This window comes from Cavia porcellus, unplaced genomic scaffold, assembly GCF_034190915.1.
Source record: "Cavia porcellus strain 051 isolate PalLab524CR breed Dunkin Hartley unplaced genomic scaffold, mCavPor4.1 scaffold_22, whole genome shotgun sequence".
NCBI lineage: Eukaryota > Metazoa > Chordata > Mammalia > Rodentia > Caviidae > Cavia > Cavia porcellus.
In genome coordinates, this window is record NW_026947505.1 from 25,500,155 (window position 1) to 25,515,994 (window position 15,840).

Below are 15,840 nucleotides of genomic sequence, written 5' to 3' on the forward strand. Positions count from 1 at the left end.
TAAGTCAGACACACAGTTAAATATTGCATATTCTCTTGTATGAGAAACCTAAAATATAAATAAAAGAGTAAAAATAAAGGGGAGGTGATAGGAAACAAAAAGACATTGAGGAGATGGGGAAGCGAAGTGGGGGTGGGTGGAAGAGGACACAAAGGATGAAAAATGATCCAGCCATACCACAGACATGCATCAGCTCCCAAAACAAATGCAACTGTGGTGGATTGCAAATATACATTCATAAACAAACAAAAACATCTGGTAAGTCCGCCCAGTTCTAGAACCTTGTTCTACACCCTAGGCAGATGACTGCCTTAGTGCTTAAGCTCAACAGATGTAAAAAAGCCATTAGACAAGGGCCAGAGGCTGAGGGTGAGGGTGAGGCAGTCTGCTAAAGGACCTGGCCTGAGTGGGAGTATGTGGGGGCCTCCGGGGATCTTTCAATAGGAGAGCTGAACAGGAGCCATGTTTTCTGCAAAATCCTCCTGGATGATAAGGATGATGACAGGGACATCCAAGAATTGGTGAGCCTCCCTCTGATGGGAGTCACGTACGCACACCCACATGACTGAAGACTGACATTAAGTGGCAAGGGAAGGGAACCCTGATATTATTGGGGCAATCGATAACACATCAGGCATCAATCAGGATGCTAAGGCAACCGAGCATTTATGGGTCAAGCACATAACAATACACGGGAAACCTCACACTTTGAAGGTAATTGAAAACAATTCTTTTCCAAAAATTATTCTAACAGTGTTTGCTCTAGAATTACAACATAAAATATGTTTTAGTTTTTAAATGCAACAATCTTTTAGTTAAACAAGACAATGCTTAAGCAATCAAAAGAGAGAACTAAAAATAAGCTGCCTCCTGTTAGCACAGGCAGAGTTTCGAGGATCCTCTTGCAAGGTCGTCTTAGCTGTCACCTGCTTCCCTCCCCGAGCTCTGGGCTCTCTGCCTGGCTCACTGACTACAGTGTCCTGTGTCTTCCCAGCCCAACCCTGACTATGGGTCATTGCTCTGGCTCTCCTGGGCATCCGGAGCCCTGCCTTCCTCCAAACCCTGTACTCACGCTCACAGCCAGAAAATGTGCAGAATAAGAGCTCAGAGCAGAGGTTCTCCCAGGATGCCTTTGCAGAGGAACCACATGCAGTGAGGTAATGCATGTGATGTGCACTGCACTCATAGAAACCAAACCACCAAACCCGAGAAAAAAAGCAAGCAGCATGGCTACCTCATAGATCTCCACGCTACCATTTGTGAAAACTGTGTCACCAGCCAGCCTGCTGGCTGCTCTGTAAAAGAGCATCTAAGAAAAGCCGCCTGGGGCTGTCCGAACGATTAGTCACTCTGAAAGTATGCAGAATTGGTCTCAGGGATGCTACATCTCCCCAGCTGCTTCTATCCTTGCCCTGTCTTCTTTTACTCTTGGTGTTTATATACAAGCAGAAAAATATCTCTTCTTGAACCCCAAGCCTCACTGTTTTGCCCCAAGTCCGAGTCTATGTGACTGGCACATTCCATCCCCCTGGCCCCCTGCCTCACCCAGAACCTCGCCTTTCCGTGCCTCCAGGGGCACTTGGAAAGGGTAGCTGGGCTCCCCAAGAAGAGGTAGGGACTGGCCGAGGTGATTGTTGCTGTCACCCTGATCAAAACCCATTTCAAACCCTGAAATATACGTTTCTCACTTAATCCCAATTCTTCACACTTGTTTTAGGATACGATTTAACATGAAATGTGAAATATTTGCTTTGTGACACTCGAGCTTGGTCTGTACACCGATTCCATGGTGCTAATCCCCTCTGAGTGCTGCGATTTAAGACTGGAGCTGCCAAGAAGCACCTCGCTCCCTGGGGAACAGCAGCCTCATCTGCATGAAACCTGAAGGGGGAGGAGGAAGGAGGGTGCAGAAGAGGCAAGCAGCCATGTCTGAATGCCCCCCAAGGCCCTTGTGCTGTCCCTGCTCTCAATAGTCACACAGCATAGTACTGAGGTCCAAAAGCAGGAGGCCAAGGGGCCACTTTTCCTTTCTGAGAGGTAGAAATTGGACTATTATGTAGTCTTTTCCACTTTCTCTTCTTTCCTGAGAGTCAGCTATGGTTAAAACTAAAGAGGGATGGGGGTGGCTCAGAGGTAGAACCCTTGCCTAGCATGCATCAGGCCTGAGTTCAATCCTCAGCACCAAAAAAAATTTTTTTAATGTTTTGAAGACCTATATTAGGTTCAGATCCTAATTACCATCTTCTGCAATATGTTAAACAAATGATTTTTAAAGTTTAGTAGATTTAGTTTTTGTTCTTTTTTATAGTACATATTTACAGTACACAATGATCACACCTGATTTGCTTTGAAAACTGAGTTACAATCCCACTTACCCTACAGGGTTTTAAGAGAATTAAACAGGGTAATTTGTATAAAGTACCCAAGACAGTGATGGCAGATAGGAAAGGATCAATCAGTGGCAGCTGCTAAAACAATCTCATTGTTATTTACATAAAGGGGTCTTACAGCCATGAAATAAAGTAATGAAACCACAATATGGTTATTAAAGAGACAGAAAAGTCAACTAACATGGTACTCTTTTTACAGGTAGAAAACAAAATAATTCACTTATGCATTGCAAATCAATGTGGAAAATGACATCCCAGTTTGATCATTTGCCACATATTGGCCCCAACTGTGACCTGCTACTGATGCTTTGGGAGGGCACCCAGGGAAAACCTCCCCTCACCGCTGCAGCTGGAAGAGTGGTGAGTCTTCTCATTAGCTCTGCTGATGTTTTATCTGGGGACATTGAGGCCATACATGGTACTCCAGTGTAATTCTGACTTTGTGACCCTTAGTTGGATCTGTACCCCAGCTTAATGGCATTATAAACCAAGGCAGATCTGGTAAGCATGTTACTGGGAACAGCGATGTGGGCTCCGCACCTTGGCCTGTGCTTTGTCAGGAGACCCTCCCTCCTTCACAAGCTATAGAACACGGTACACTGAGAGTGATGCTGCAGTGGTTATACAAAAGACAAGAGGAATGACTTCCTTCCTGCTCTTCTCCAACAACTTAGGTGCTAGACTAAGAACAAAATAGAAGAAACTGAGTGAGTGATTCATAGAGGCAAGAATAGGCAAGGAAGTTTTATAAACAAGAAGAGCTAATACTCCATTTCTAAGCTATTGGTGACAACAATGTGACCCAACTCCACTCTGAAGACCTGCATTCATCTGTGAGCTGATAGTAGTTTTTTGCAAGAAGGGATGATAGTACAGGTGTGTCACTAAAGGTTAGAGAACTTCCTCTATGGGAAATAAAAGACCTGATTTTTAGTGTTTTCCAATCCATGATGTAAATAATTCCAAAGTGGTCATTCCCAAGTTACCACATGAGGGCATTGCATGCAGAGCTGCAAAGGAGGAATATAATTAGGATCATAGATGACAAGGACATTAGACAATAGAGGAAAGGACCACAAATAGAAGAGCTAAACTGGAATTCAATAAAACTAAAACCTGAAGACTGAATAGCTAGGAAAAGTGGAATCATTTCCAAGAATCCCTCCACACACTTGAGTATATGCTGATTTTTCTATTGGGTGTGAGTTTATTCAAGATGATCTAGCAAGTTTAATATGATGAAATACCTAGGATCTTCTTAATCGCAGAGATGGAGCTCAAGAAGCCAAAACATCAGCAAATTCCCAGTCCAAAGCATACCCAGCAGTACTAGAAAAGGAATCTAAAGTGTTGTTGTCAATATGAATGTAAACAAGTACAACCACTATGGAAATCAATACGGAGAGTCCTCCAAGCACTAAAACTAAAAATTCCATTCAGCCCAGTTATATCCCTTCCAGGTATCGTCCTAAAAGAGTTAAAGGCATCATATTACAATGATATACCCATACCCAGGTTTATGGCAGCACAACTCATAACAGCTAACCTTGGAAACAGTGTATATGTCCATCAACAGATAGCCAGATAAAGAAAAATGTGGTATTTATATGAAATTCAGTACTACTTTGCCATAAGGAAAGATAAATGAGTCATTTGCAGGAAAATAGATGCACTTTGTGTGATAGTTAACCAATTGTGTCAAAATCAGTAAGTAACACCCAGCCAGACAGGCCTCACCTTTACCTTGGACATTATCCCCTGGCTTCCAGCAAAAACTCTCCAGCCTCTGGCACCCACTCCTCAGCCTTTTATCACTGACCCATCATCGGCCTCCTGATACAGACTCACAGGGGACACTACGTGGAGCTCCAGGCCTTCGACTGGCTCCTTTGATTCTCCAATGCTCAGAAAGATCTTCGTGCTCTTCCGCGTCTGACTCTGGGCAGCCGTTGTAAGCCAAGCTTGTAAATTCTTATATATTCATACATCTTGTATTAAATCTGTTTCTCTAGTAACCACTGATGGATACACCTTGATACCATAAATAAATCAAACACACAAGAATAAATATTGAAAAACCCAAAATATAAATATAGAACAAAATGAAAGATAAAAAGTAGAAAGTAGAGAGATAGATCTTTCCCAAATAGGGACTCAAGAGGTGGAAGGAGGAATGAGGAGCTAAGAAGGGGGATGAAGAAAACAGTTACGATGTATTATGCACATGCGCCAACTTCCCATAAGGAGTGTAAACACTGTGCACTGTAAATATGTATTAATAAAAATGTTTTATGTATGAACAAAGAGAAAAATCTATGAGAAAACCAAAAGGGGTGCGATTTTCTGAGTTTAAGATTGTAACTAACAAACCCAAACTCTTCAGCTTTTCAATTGTCTCTTGTAAACATCAGCAACTTGTTCTCAGACTTTTGATGTCTCTTTTCTCTGTGACATAAATGTTTCAAACATGAGTTCCTTACCCCATAGCACAGTACAACTGATTTTTTAAATGAATAATAGGTCACGGAAATTTCACTGAGGGCATTTTACTACTTAAACCTAAGAGTGTCACAGCTCAGAATTCAGAAGACAGTTTACCTTCCAAGATGATCAATTCCATAATCCCTAAACTAAATATTAACCAAAAGAACTGGAAATAAATGTTGAGATTTTTTAAGAATGTCACTTTGGTGTAATATGGACAAATGCAAGAAATATCTGTTCAAAAATATTAGAGAACGACCAACTCTCCTAGGACTGGAAACACCAAGCTCTTTTGAAAGAAAGAAAGAAAGAAAGAAAGAAAGAAAGAAAGAAAGAAAGAAAGAAGGAAGGAAGGAAGGAAGGAAGGAAGGAAGGAAAGAAAGAAAGAAAGAAAGAAAGAAAGAAAGAAAGAAAGAAAGAAAGAAAGAAAGAAAAGAAGGAAGGAAGGAAGGAAGGAAGGAAGGAAGGAAGGAAGGAAGGAAGGAAGGAAGGAAGATACTAGCATCACTTTTTCTCTGAGTCGTGGGTAATCAAAAGAAATAGAAGAGGGGCTGAGAAGCTGAGAAAAGAGTCCAGGAGTTCCACAGAGCTGGAAAAGCAAAAATGGGCACTTAGGACCCACAGAAAAGGAGGCTTCCAATGGAGACCCCTAAAAGTTTACTTAGGAGCATCCCTACTCACCCATGTAGAAATTCATGAAAATATAGAATCTCTTATAAAGACCAAGGCTGAGCTCATATCAGCTCAACCTTTAATTAAAGTCTGTATTTACTGCTTGCCAAAATAAAGTTCTCTTGAGAGGAAGATAAAAAATCATTCCAATCTCAAATAGTATGTATAATTCCTAACTATAATGCCTATAATCTAATAAAAAGTAAGTAGCCAGATTCAATCAGTAATCAGACAAGAACTAGCCAAATAAAGGAACAAAAATAAATAGAAACAAGCCCTCAAGAAATTGATATAATTATATAACACAGGTATGTCATTAATACATTCACAAAATATGGAAAATTTTAGTTAAAAACTACAAATGGTTTTAAAAAGGAACAAATAGAATCAAACAGAAAAATAATCAAATTTAAAACTCAATATACTTAACAACAGATTCAAATAATAAAAAAGAAATTTAGTTAAATAGAAAATAGTTAATAAGAAAATATCCAGACTGTAGAAAAAAGATCTACAAATATGAAAAGTATAAAACAGAGCATGGAGGACACAAAACAAAAAGAAAATGTCTAATGTGTGTCACTGGACTCTCAGAAAGAAAAGGGTGAGATAATTAGGTGAGAGAAAAATTTGTACCATGCAAATTTAGCCAAGCTAATGCTGCTTTCACCAGAGTTTTCTTGCATCTTTAGCAAGGGTCAGAGTGCATTATGAGATGCTTTGTGACAGGTTCAGAAGACAGATGGAAGGTAGCTGTCACTACTTGTACATTCAGAAAGGAGCAAGGTGCTCTTGCAACCCCAGTGCTTTGTCATTTACCTGTTAACTGACTTCACTGGCTTGATGCATCAATCAGCTAATGTCATTTTCCTAATACAAACTATGGACTTTGGGTACAATGTATCAGTATAGATTCATCAACTGTAATTAATTTACTATATCAGGCTGTTGGTAGTCATAGAAGATATGCATGTATTAAGATGATGAGGAATATGAAAATTCATTGCGCAATTTTGCTGTATACCTTAAGGCTGCTTTAAAAACTAAATTCTATTTAAAATCAGCAGAAGAGGAAAGGAGTGTATCACCACCAACGTAGCTACAACAAGACTGGTCAACAACAGACTTTTCAAAAGAAACAATGGAGTCCATCAGATAATAAAATGATAATGGCCCTGGGGGTAGTGGCGCAAGCCTGGAATCCCACTCAGGAGGCTAAGGTAAGAAGATCATTGCAAGTTTGAGACCAGCCTGGACTACAAAGTGAGCCAAGGCCAACCTGGACCACATAGCAAGATCCTGTCTCAAAAAAGTAAAAAATAAAATAAAATGATAGTGTCACAAGGCTGAAAGAACATAACTGTCAAACTCTACACCTTGCAAAATTATCCTTTAAAAAATGAAAGAAAGCTGCTTAGAGAGGTAGAGGGCCATACAAAGCACTGCATGTGCACTAAAATGGAAAGGCTGTGTAATTTAACAGTTTGTTATTTTCTAGAAACTATCAGAATTCAGATTGCTGAGCAACCAAGTGTCCTACGACCCAAGCAGTTACAGACTTTCAGGGAAAGACTAGACATGACTGCTAGTTTGAGGTGGATCAAAATGGACAGTAGAAAGAGGAGCTCAGCTAGGGTGGGGGTGAACTGCTGAAATCTGGTGTGCAGTGCAAGTGTGGGAAGGCCCTAGGAATCAAATCCGGGGACTCCGCAACCTGCTAGCATGTTTTTTCTATGGATAGCACCGAAAGTTCACACAAGTCAGAAAGAGTCCCTAGAAGAGCTCTTTGGAAGTGGACCCAGTGAGAAGAGCAGCCACAGTGGGAGAGAACACACTCCACCCTCAGCCTTTGCCATCTACTTTCTGAAATAAAACCCTTCCTTTCTTGAGGGCAGGTCAACACTGCTGCTCCTCAGACACTAGCGAAAACACATTGCGGCTGGTCTGAGAAAACGAGGTGAGCAACACCTGGCCCTATGGGGAGGAGGGGGCAGGACCATGTGCTGGGCCCAGAACCATACCAGCCAAGGAGCAGGGCGCTGTGATGCCCAACAGGAAATGATCTGCACCAAGAAATAATAAATACTAGAAACGGAACAAATGGAGAGACGGCAAATGGTCTTAATTTTAATTGATCTAAAAGATAACTGTCTAAAGGAAAACTTGGAGCCATGTATTATGTGTTTTTGAATGTAAAGAGAAAATATATGGCAGCAAGCGTACAAAGGATGAAGGGAGGAAATGAGGGTCAACTGTTGTAAGATGCTTGTACTGCAAAGTAGTGTAACACTACTTAAACATGGACTCTTGCTAAATATGTATATTTAAACCCTAGAGCAAGCACTAAAACAAATTTTAAGAGGCACTAATCATGTCAATATAGGAAACCATGAAATTGAAAAATTTTAAATGCTTACAGAGCACCAAAGAAGTCAGAAAAGAGGTCTTTAAAAAAAGATGAAACAAAAAAGAAAATGTCTAACAACACTAACAGCACAATAGATTTCAATCCAGCTATACCAAAGGACATATTAAATATGAATAGTCTAACCATTCTAGTTAAAAGATAAAAATTGATAAATTAGATAAGTTAGCAAGACCTAACAATATACTGTTTATATGAAATTTCCTTTAGATATAAAGGCAAAGATAGGTACAAAATAAAAGGATGAAAAAATATACCACAAAAACACTAACCAAGAGAAAGTTGGCATAGCTGTGTCAATATTGGGCAAAGCAGACTTAAGAACAAAAGCTGACCAAGGAGATTGCTCAGTGGCACAGCACCTGCCTGACAAGTGTGAGATCATGAGTTCGAATCCTGGTACAAAAAAAAAAAGGAACAAAGGATGTTATTAGGGATCGACATTGTATAATGATCATGGGCTAATTCTTTATGAGGATAAAACAATCGAAAGTTTTGCATCTTACAATGGGACTTCAAATTACATGAAACAAAAACCAATGGAACTAGAATAGGTAAATCCACACTTACGACTGAAAACTCCAGAACTGTTCACTCAGAATTAAACAAGTAAAGAAAAAAAAAATCCGTTACATTATAGACCTGACCAACACTATTAGTTGGCCTAATTAACCACCCTGCCAAAGAGTACATACAGTGTTTCTGAGTGTCTCTGAGTGCACATGGAATATTCAAACAGATTATATTTGAACCATAAAAAATATTTTAAGAAATTTAAAGAACAGAAACCATGTAAAGTGGCCTCTTGGACAAGAATGGAATTAAACTAAAAATCAATAACAGAAAGATTTCTGGAAAATGCAAAAATATTTGGAAATAAATGACACTCTTGTAAATAACCCATGAGTCAAAGAAGTCATCAGAGAAATTAGAAAACATTTAAAACTGGGTGAAAATGAAAATACAACATATTAAAATTTGTAGGGTACAACTAAGGCAATGTTTAATGAAAAAATTGCAGCATTGAATGCCTATATTAGGGAAGAAGAAAGGTCTCAAATCAGTAATCTAAGTTTACACCTTATAAAATAGACATGAAGATCAAATTAAACCCAGTATAAGCAAAAGAAAGGAGATAATCAAGAGCAGAAACCTATGAAATTACAAACAGAAAACTGAAGGCATAATCAAGACATTTTCAGACAAACAGGATCTGACAAAATTTGTCATCCCCAGTCCCACTCTAAGGGCAATTATTAAAACAAGTCTTTTGGATTGTAGCAAAATGATCCCAAAGGAAACCACACAGATACAGTATGTGTTAGCTTCCTAATACTACCACAACAAACTAACACAACTGTTAGTAACTTAAAACAACATAAACGTATTATCTTACAATTTTGGATTCTGGAGTCCCTCACGGGCACCAGCAGAGCTGCACACTGTTGCAGAGATAGGAGGATCTATTCCTGCTTCTCCAGGTTCAGAAGTCTCCTGCTGGATCCCAGCCCCACCCCGCCTTTACGCCTGCCGTGTTAGGCTGAGTCTCTCGTGCTGCTTTCTCTTCAGGTCGCCTCTTCTGCCACCCTCTTCCACCCACACCTCCCAGGCCCCACCCAGGACAATCCAGAGCAACTGCCAGCAGTCTTAATTCCTTCTGGAACTTTCATACTCCTGGTCATATAATCTCATTCATTCACAGTGTCCAGAGATTAGGATGTGACACCTTTAGAGAGACTTTATTCTGTCTACTACGTGCAGAAATAAATGAAGAACAAGAAAAAGGATTGCTGTGCGGGTAAATCTAAGAGAACATTGTTAAAAACAACAATGGCCATGATACAATGTGGGATTTTTCATATATATATAAATGACATGAAAAGAATGCATAAAGGGAAAGATTGAAAGTAACATCAATTAAACATTTTATGGTCTGTGCATTGTCCAGGAAGAAACATATTGCAACATTACATTAGAACTGAATTAAGTGCTGCTGTAATCTTCAGGTCCTGGGTAGACAGTGAAGAAATGTATATAGTTTAACAGCTCACAGAAAGAAGACATGGAATGATTTTTAGATACCTAATCCATAAAAAGGAGATACCAAGACACAAAGAACAATTTGAGCAAATAGAAAACAAATTTAAATTTGAGGTATGCCATTTGAGAAACCTGTGACTCAGGAATTCTAAATGAATGACCTACAATCACAGAGCAGAGAGCAGTTTAGAATCTTGCTCTGGAAACGAAGCCCCATCACACCGCAGTCCCAGTGACCTCTTCAGATGCTCCCTTTTCTCCTCCATATGCACCTGGGCTGCCTGGTAAAGCACCCCTGGCCTTTGAGGCACACACATCTTTCTGGGAAAGCTTCCACTTGATGGAAGTTCTTTGTTTCTACCATTGCATGTTGTGGTCATTTACATACACCTTGTCCTGTAAGATTTACTTTCATTTTAAACGACTATAAGCAAATGTCTCTATGTAAGCCCCTCTGAGTTCACAGCTGAGTATGACTGCTTCTGGTGCAGTAGTGGCAGCTGGGAATGCATTTCACAGAACAACACACAATCCACCTGAAGATAAGTAACCCTTCCGGGGCACAGGCAGATTCCTTCTGCACTCAGAAACACACCACACACAGCCACAACTACTTGCAGTAGTACCAATTAACCTAAGGTGCTTAAAACTCAAAGGCTCTAAATTTACTCTCAGGGATAAAAGCAGAGATGGGCAAGCAAGAAAGGAGAAAGAAAATGGTTTTCCCTGCTAAATGGGCACATCTATAGGAGACTCCAGTGGTTTCCTGACTTTAAGAATGAATCACGCACACACACATTCTTCAATTAGATCCTTTACTTCCACTGTCTAAATCGTAGTACACAAAAGACAAGGATAGGGAATTACTTAGAAACAAGATCACTGATAATGCAGAAAGGAGCACTGTGGAGTAGGACTTAACCACAGGCAGGTATCTGCAGAGCTTTGTGCATTTCAGCCACAGTAGAAACCAGGGAACAGGGACAGAGATATAGCTCAGCGGCATTAGTGTCTTCCTAACAAGAGCTAGGTCCTAAGTTCAACTCACAGTACCAAAAAGAAAAAAGAAAGCAGGGAGCATCTAAAAAGCCTCAGTGCTCTGCTTCCCTCCACCTCACCCAGTGTGTCGAGGTCCACTTAGGCGTTGAGGCATATAGAGCATGAGGCATTTAAAATATTGTATTATAAACAAGTCTGTCATACTTCTTGATTTTATAATTACAATATACTTGACTTTTATGTTCTTACATTCATTACTGTTTTTTTTTCCCACATTCACTGCCCCATTAGATAAAATCCATGACCTTGGAGGCCATGGTCCACCATGGAAAGTAAGAAGTAAAGGAAACCGCAACACCCATGGAAAATTTCCCTTCCCTAATACCAGCGTGACCACTAGAGATATTTGCTATTCAATGCAAACACTGCATGTTGAGACCCACTGAGACCAGGCATTGGTGGGAGTTGAGACAACAAAGTTGACTAAGATCTGGCCCCTCTCTTCAAGCTGTTCTTTGCAGCAGTGCTCTCGGCACTGAGGCAGATGTAAAAGTCTGACCAGTGTGAGCTGCTTCGTTCTGAGACTGTAAGAAAGGACTCTGAGTACCTGCCATGATCACCACTAACAACAACAGTAACTCAGCCTCAGCTGAGCACACTTTTTTCTTACAAAAACCATCCTATCCCTTCCTCCTTATGCTTCCATCAGAAACAATTTCGAACAGCAAGTAGAACTCTCACAGCTGTAGAAAGAAAAACTTACATGACCAACTTGCAAAACTGCTTTTCAGTTTCTTTAAAAGTTAGATATGCACTTACCACATGACCCAGAAATTCTCCTAGCAGTAATGAAAATATACAGCCATACCAATACCTATACTTAAGTATTTATAGCTGCTGTGTTTACTATAGCTAAAACTGTATACAACTCAGATGACCACCAACCACTGATAAAATGGTGTCTCATGAAATCGAATTCCACTCATAAGAAGGAAAAAAATGACTGATACATACAACACAGTAGAAAGAAGTCACATACACAAAATTTCAGGGAAAAATTATTTAAAATGTTATAAACCATTTTGGATTTGAAATCTTTTGGAATTCCAAAACTATGAATACTCTATAGTTTGTTCCTAAATGTTGAAAGCAAAAAATGTTTAGAACCAGATAGAAACAAGTTAGTCACCAATGTTATAGCTAAACTCAATTTTAACATGAGCCAGCTCATGTTTATTTTATGACTGATGCTGTTGGTGTTGTTTTTCTAAAAACTATGATAGTCCACATACTGATATGTTTATTTTAAGGAGGTCAGACCAATGCTAACAAATTATACTAGTAAAATTAATGCATTCTGCAATATGTTTATGATACCAAAGAGTGAAACAGGCCAAATTAAGGTTTAATTCCAGTTGTTTGTCTCTATAGTTAATGACAATGACAGTAAAGTATAAAAGCATTAGGAGATCTGGATGAAAGACTTTAGTTCCCTTTCTCTGTAGTCATTAAAATTTTAAGAAAAAGTCACCCCACACTCCTGAAAAATAGATTTCTCTTTTCCAAAGGTCTAGAAAACCGTAAATCCTCTAGTCCATATGGCCTGCTTGGTTCTAGAAGGCAGAGGAAGAGGAGTTTTGCATGGACTTGGCCTGGCTAGTGTCCAGGTAGGGGAGGCAGAGGGTTCTAGATCCTTTTATTTTCTTAGAGGAAGAGATAAGAATCTAGGTGTATTCAATCATTTGAGAAGCTGGTGAGCAGATGATACTCTGTTCTTCAGCTGAACCATAAAGCAATAAACTGTTGTATTCTCTTAAACAAAGAAAAACTTTGAAGAAGTAAATGTGCAGATGTTAGTGTCACCATGTTGCAAGACCTAAGTACTGTACTGTGTTTTTGGGAAAACTATTCACAGACATTGGAGTACTTTGAATAAGAACAGTCACTATTCCTTGTTTCCAAAAGAATTCTGAAAAAAAAAAGTTTTGACATAATAATAGCAAAGGATCTTGAGAATTTTTCAAGGCTCTTCCAATAGTATCAAATAATTACATTTTTTTAAAAAGATACTCAGAATAGCAGGAAAGGATTAACTCTTGATTATGGGGGTTTTAGGTATATTTGTAGCCTAGGGACTTAGAGATTAAGAATAAGCCATTTTAAACCCCACTATATACACTGAAAAACAAACATGCCAATTTTTTGCCATAAACTCACCTTAAGTGACTGCCCAAATATGAACTTATTAGTTGTCAGCCTTTGTCAGTCACTAACCTCTCCTGTTTCAATTTCCTGCACTGTAGGGTGAGATTTAGAACAGATCAGTGTTTCTAATGCGCAGGAGAATCACCCCGGAGGTTTCAAAAGGCACACTGCTGGGCTTCCGCCCCATCCCCAGTTCACTGGTCTTCTTTAGAATAAAGACCAGGATCAACTTTAAAGCATGTGAGTAGACAGAGCACAGGAACTTACTGATTATCTCCTGTGTTCTAACACTCCCAAATCAGCCTTAACCCAGATTGGTTAAAACCCAAAATTCTACAATGGAAATTTCATTGCTTTGTTTCTCACCCATGCTCATGACTCCAGCTGGTTCTTAAAAGTCCACAAGGAAGGGAAAACATGAAGCTGGGTGATAATAAGCAGCAGCCAAGTTCCCCTTTTCCAGCTGCCATCCATGCAGACGTCATCACTAATTGTTGCTTGTGGTACTCTTCCCACTGACAAGAGGAGGCTGCACAGTCTTCAGCTCAATGCTTTTGGGCAACCACATTTGACTAGAGTTGCCCTAAATTTTATCTGTCACTTACAATCCTGGATCAATAAACATTTATTGTAGCCTATGGTATGCCCGACTGGATGCTCAAATGATTCACTGAGAACAGAGTGGAAAAACATATTAAAGGCATCAGAGACAAATGTCCTGCTTTTTTGTCCTATAATTTTGCCAAGCCATGGCCACAGTAAAAATGGAGACTGTATGCACTTTTTATAGAAAAGCAAATATATGAATTATACTATATCCGCAGAGTCAAATATTCAGCAGTTGAAAACCAACCATAGCTACTTAATGCAATGTGGATTAATCTTAGGACATGATAAATAATTAAGAAAACAAGCTAAAAAGGAAAAAGAAAAAAAAAAAAAACCCTGGTTCCAGAAGACCTATTAAGGAATGGAGAGGGAGGATTGAAGAAAAGCATATAAGTAGATATGTTATTATCAGTGTTCTGGTGTTAATCAGTTTCTGTCACTATAATAAAATACCTTGGGTAATTAGCTTAGAAAAGGTTTATTTTGGCTTATGGTTTTAGAGCTTTCAGTCCAAGACTGGGAGGCCCTTTTGATCTTGCCTTCTAAGGCTGCTGAATGGAAATGGCAGAAAGCTTGTGGCAGGGGAAATTGCCCCCTTCACGGCCAAAAAGCAAAAGAGAAAAGAAGAGGCCAGGAGCCCACACCCTCCTTCAAGAGCATGCCACCAGTGGTCCAAAGACTGCTAATAGGCCCTACTTCCTAAAAATCCCATCATCTCCCAACATCATCATCCTGGAATATCATCATCACACCTCCAGATTATAGCAGTTCAAGACTTAAATACCAGTTCTAGTTATTGAGTTCAGTAGTGGATTTTCAGGTATCCATTAAATTATGATAAATAGTAAGAGCCATATATGAATTAATATGGAAACTGTGTCATGAAACAAGAACTATGGTTAATTTAATTTTATGCACCAAGGTCATGGTGCTGGAGGCTATTAGAGACCTTATTATTATTATTATTATTGTTATTATTATTATTATTATTATTAACATTGCACCAACTTTGTCATGAAATCTATACTGAAGATCATCAGTGGCCTGAAAAAAAGAAATCCTAGATCCTTAAAAGTCATCAACCAACTTAATGAACTGGTTCATGTTACTTATATTTTCTTTATTTTTGAAAAGAAGTTTTGGCTGTCACTAAGGAACATTTTAGTTCTGAAACTGATAAATAAAATAAATGTTATATAATTTGTTTCTAAAAGAACAAGAGAACTATATTAACAGATTGGCAGTTTTCATAGGTTAATTAGGAAATCTGTTAGTGCTGTTAAAAACTTGGCATATTTTAATTTAGACTGACATTCTTCAAGATAGAGACATAAATGATGTTCATTCAATAATTGCAAGATGTCACAGAGTCTACAAAAGACTGATGTCTAGGAAGAGCCTACAGTCAAGTCGTACGTAAAATACGTTCTGAATCACCACTGATGTTTTCAAATCAAAGCTAGTTCTTTGAAAAAGTATGCGGGATGTGAAACTGATGCACTCGAGATAAAAGAAAGGACTTAAAAGAGAAGGGCTATTAAACTGATTTGAAACTAGTTTAAAAGGAATCATCTACCCAGGTTTGTACTGTGGCTAACATCTTAAATATGGTCACCACAGCTGTAAGGGGAGGGCTAGAAAAGTCCTTTTAATTATTTATTATGCTATCTGTTGGACTGAATTTTAAAGAGTCAGATAAAAAGAATAGACTCTTGGCAGGAGCACTGAAAACACATCTATATAGTCACTCAAAAACTATTTCAGAAATAGTGGGATATTTTCTTAGAGTTTTTATACTCATCACCTCACTTAGTTCTCACACAAGCCTGAAAGATGAAAGCTCTTCTCACCCACAATTTCAGAGGAGGGTCATAAAGATTAAGTAACTGTTCAAAGTCATCCAGCTAGACAGCAACGTGTCTAAGACAGGAGCTGGTTCTATGGGGCCCAAAGCCCAGTTCTACCATTATCAGGCCAATATGGCACAGAAGGAAGAGTGTAGTCTCCAGACTGACA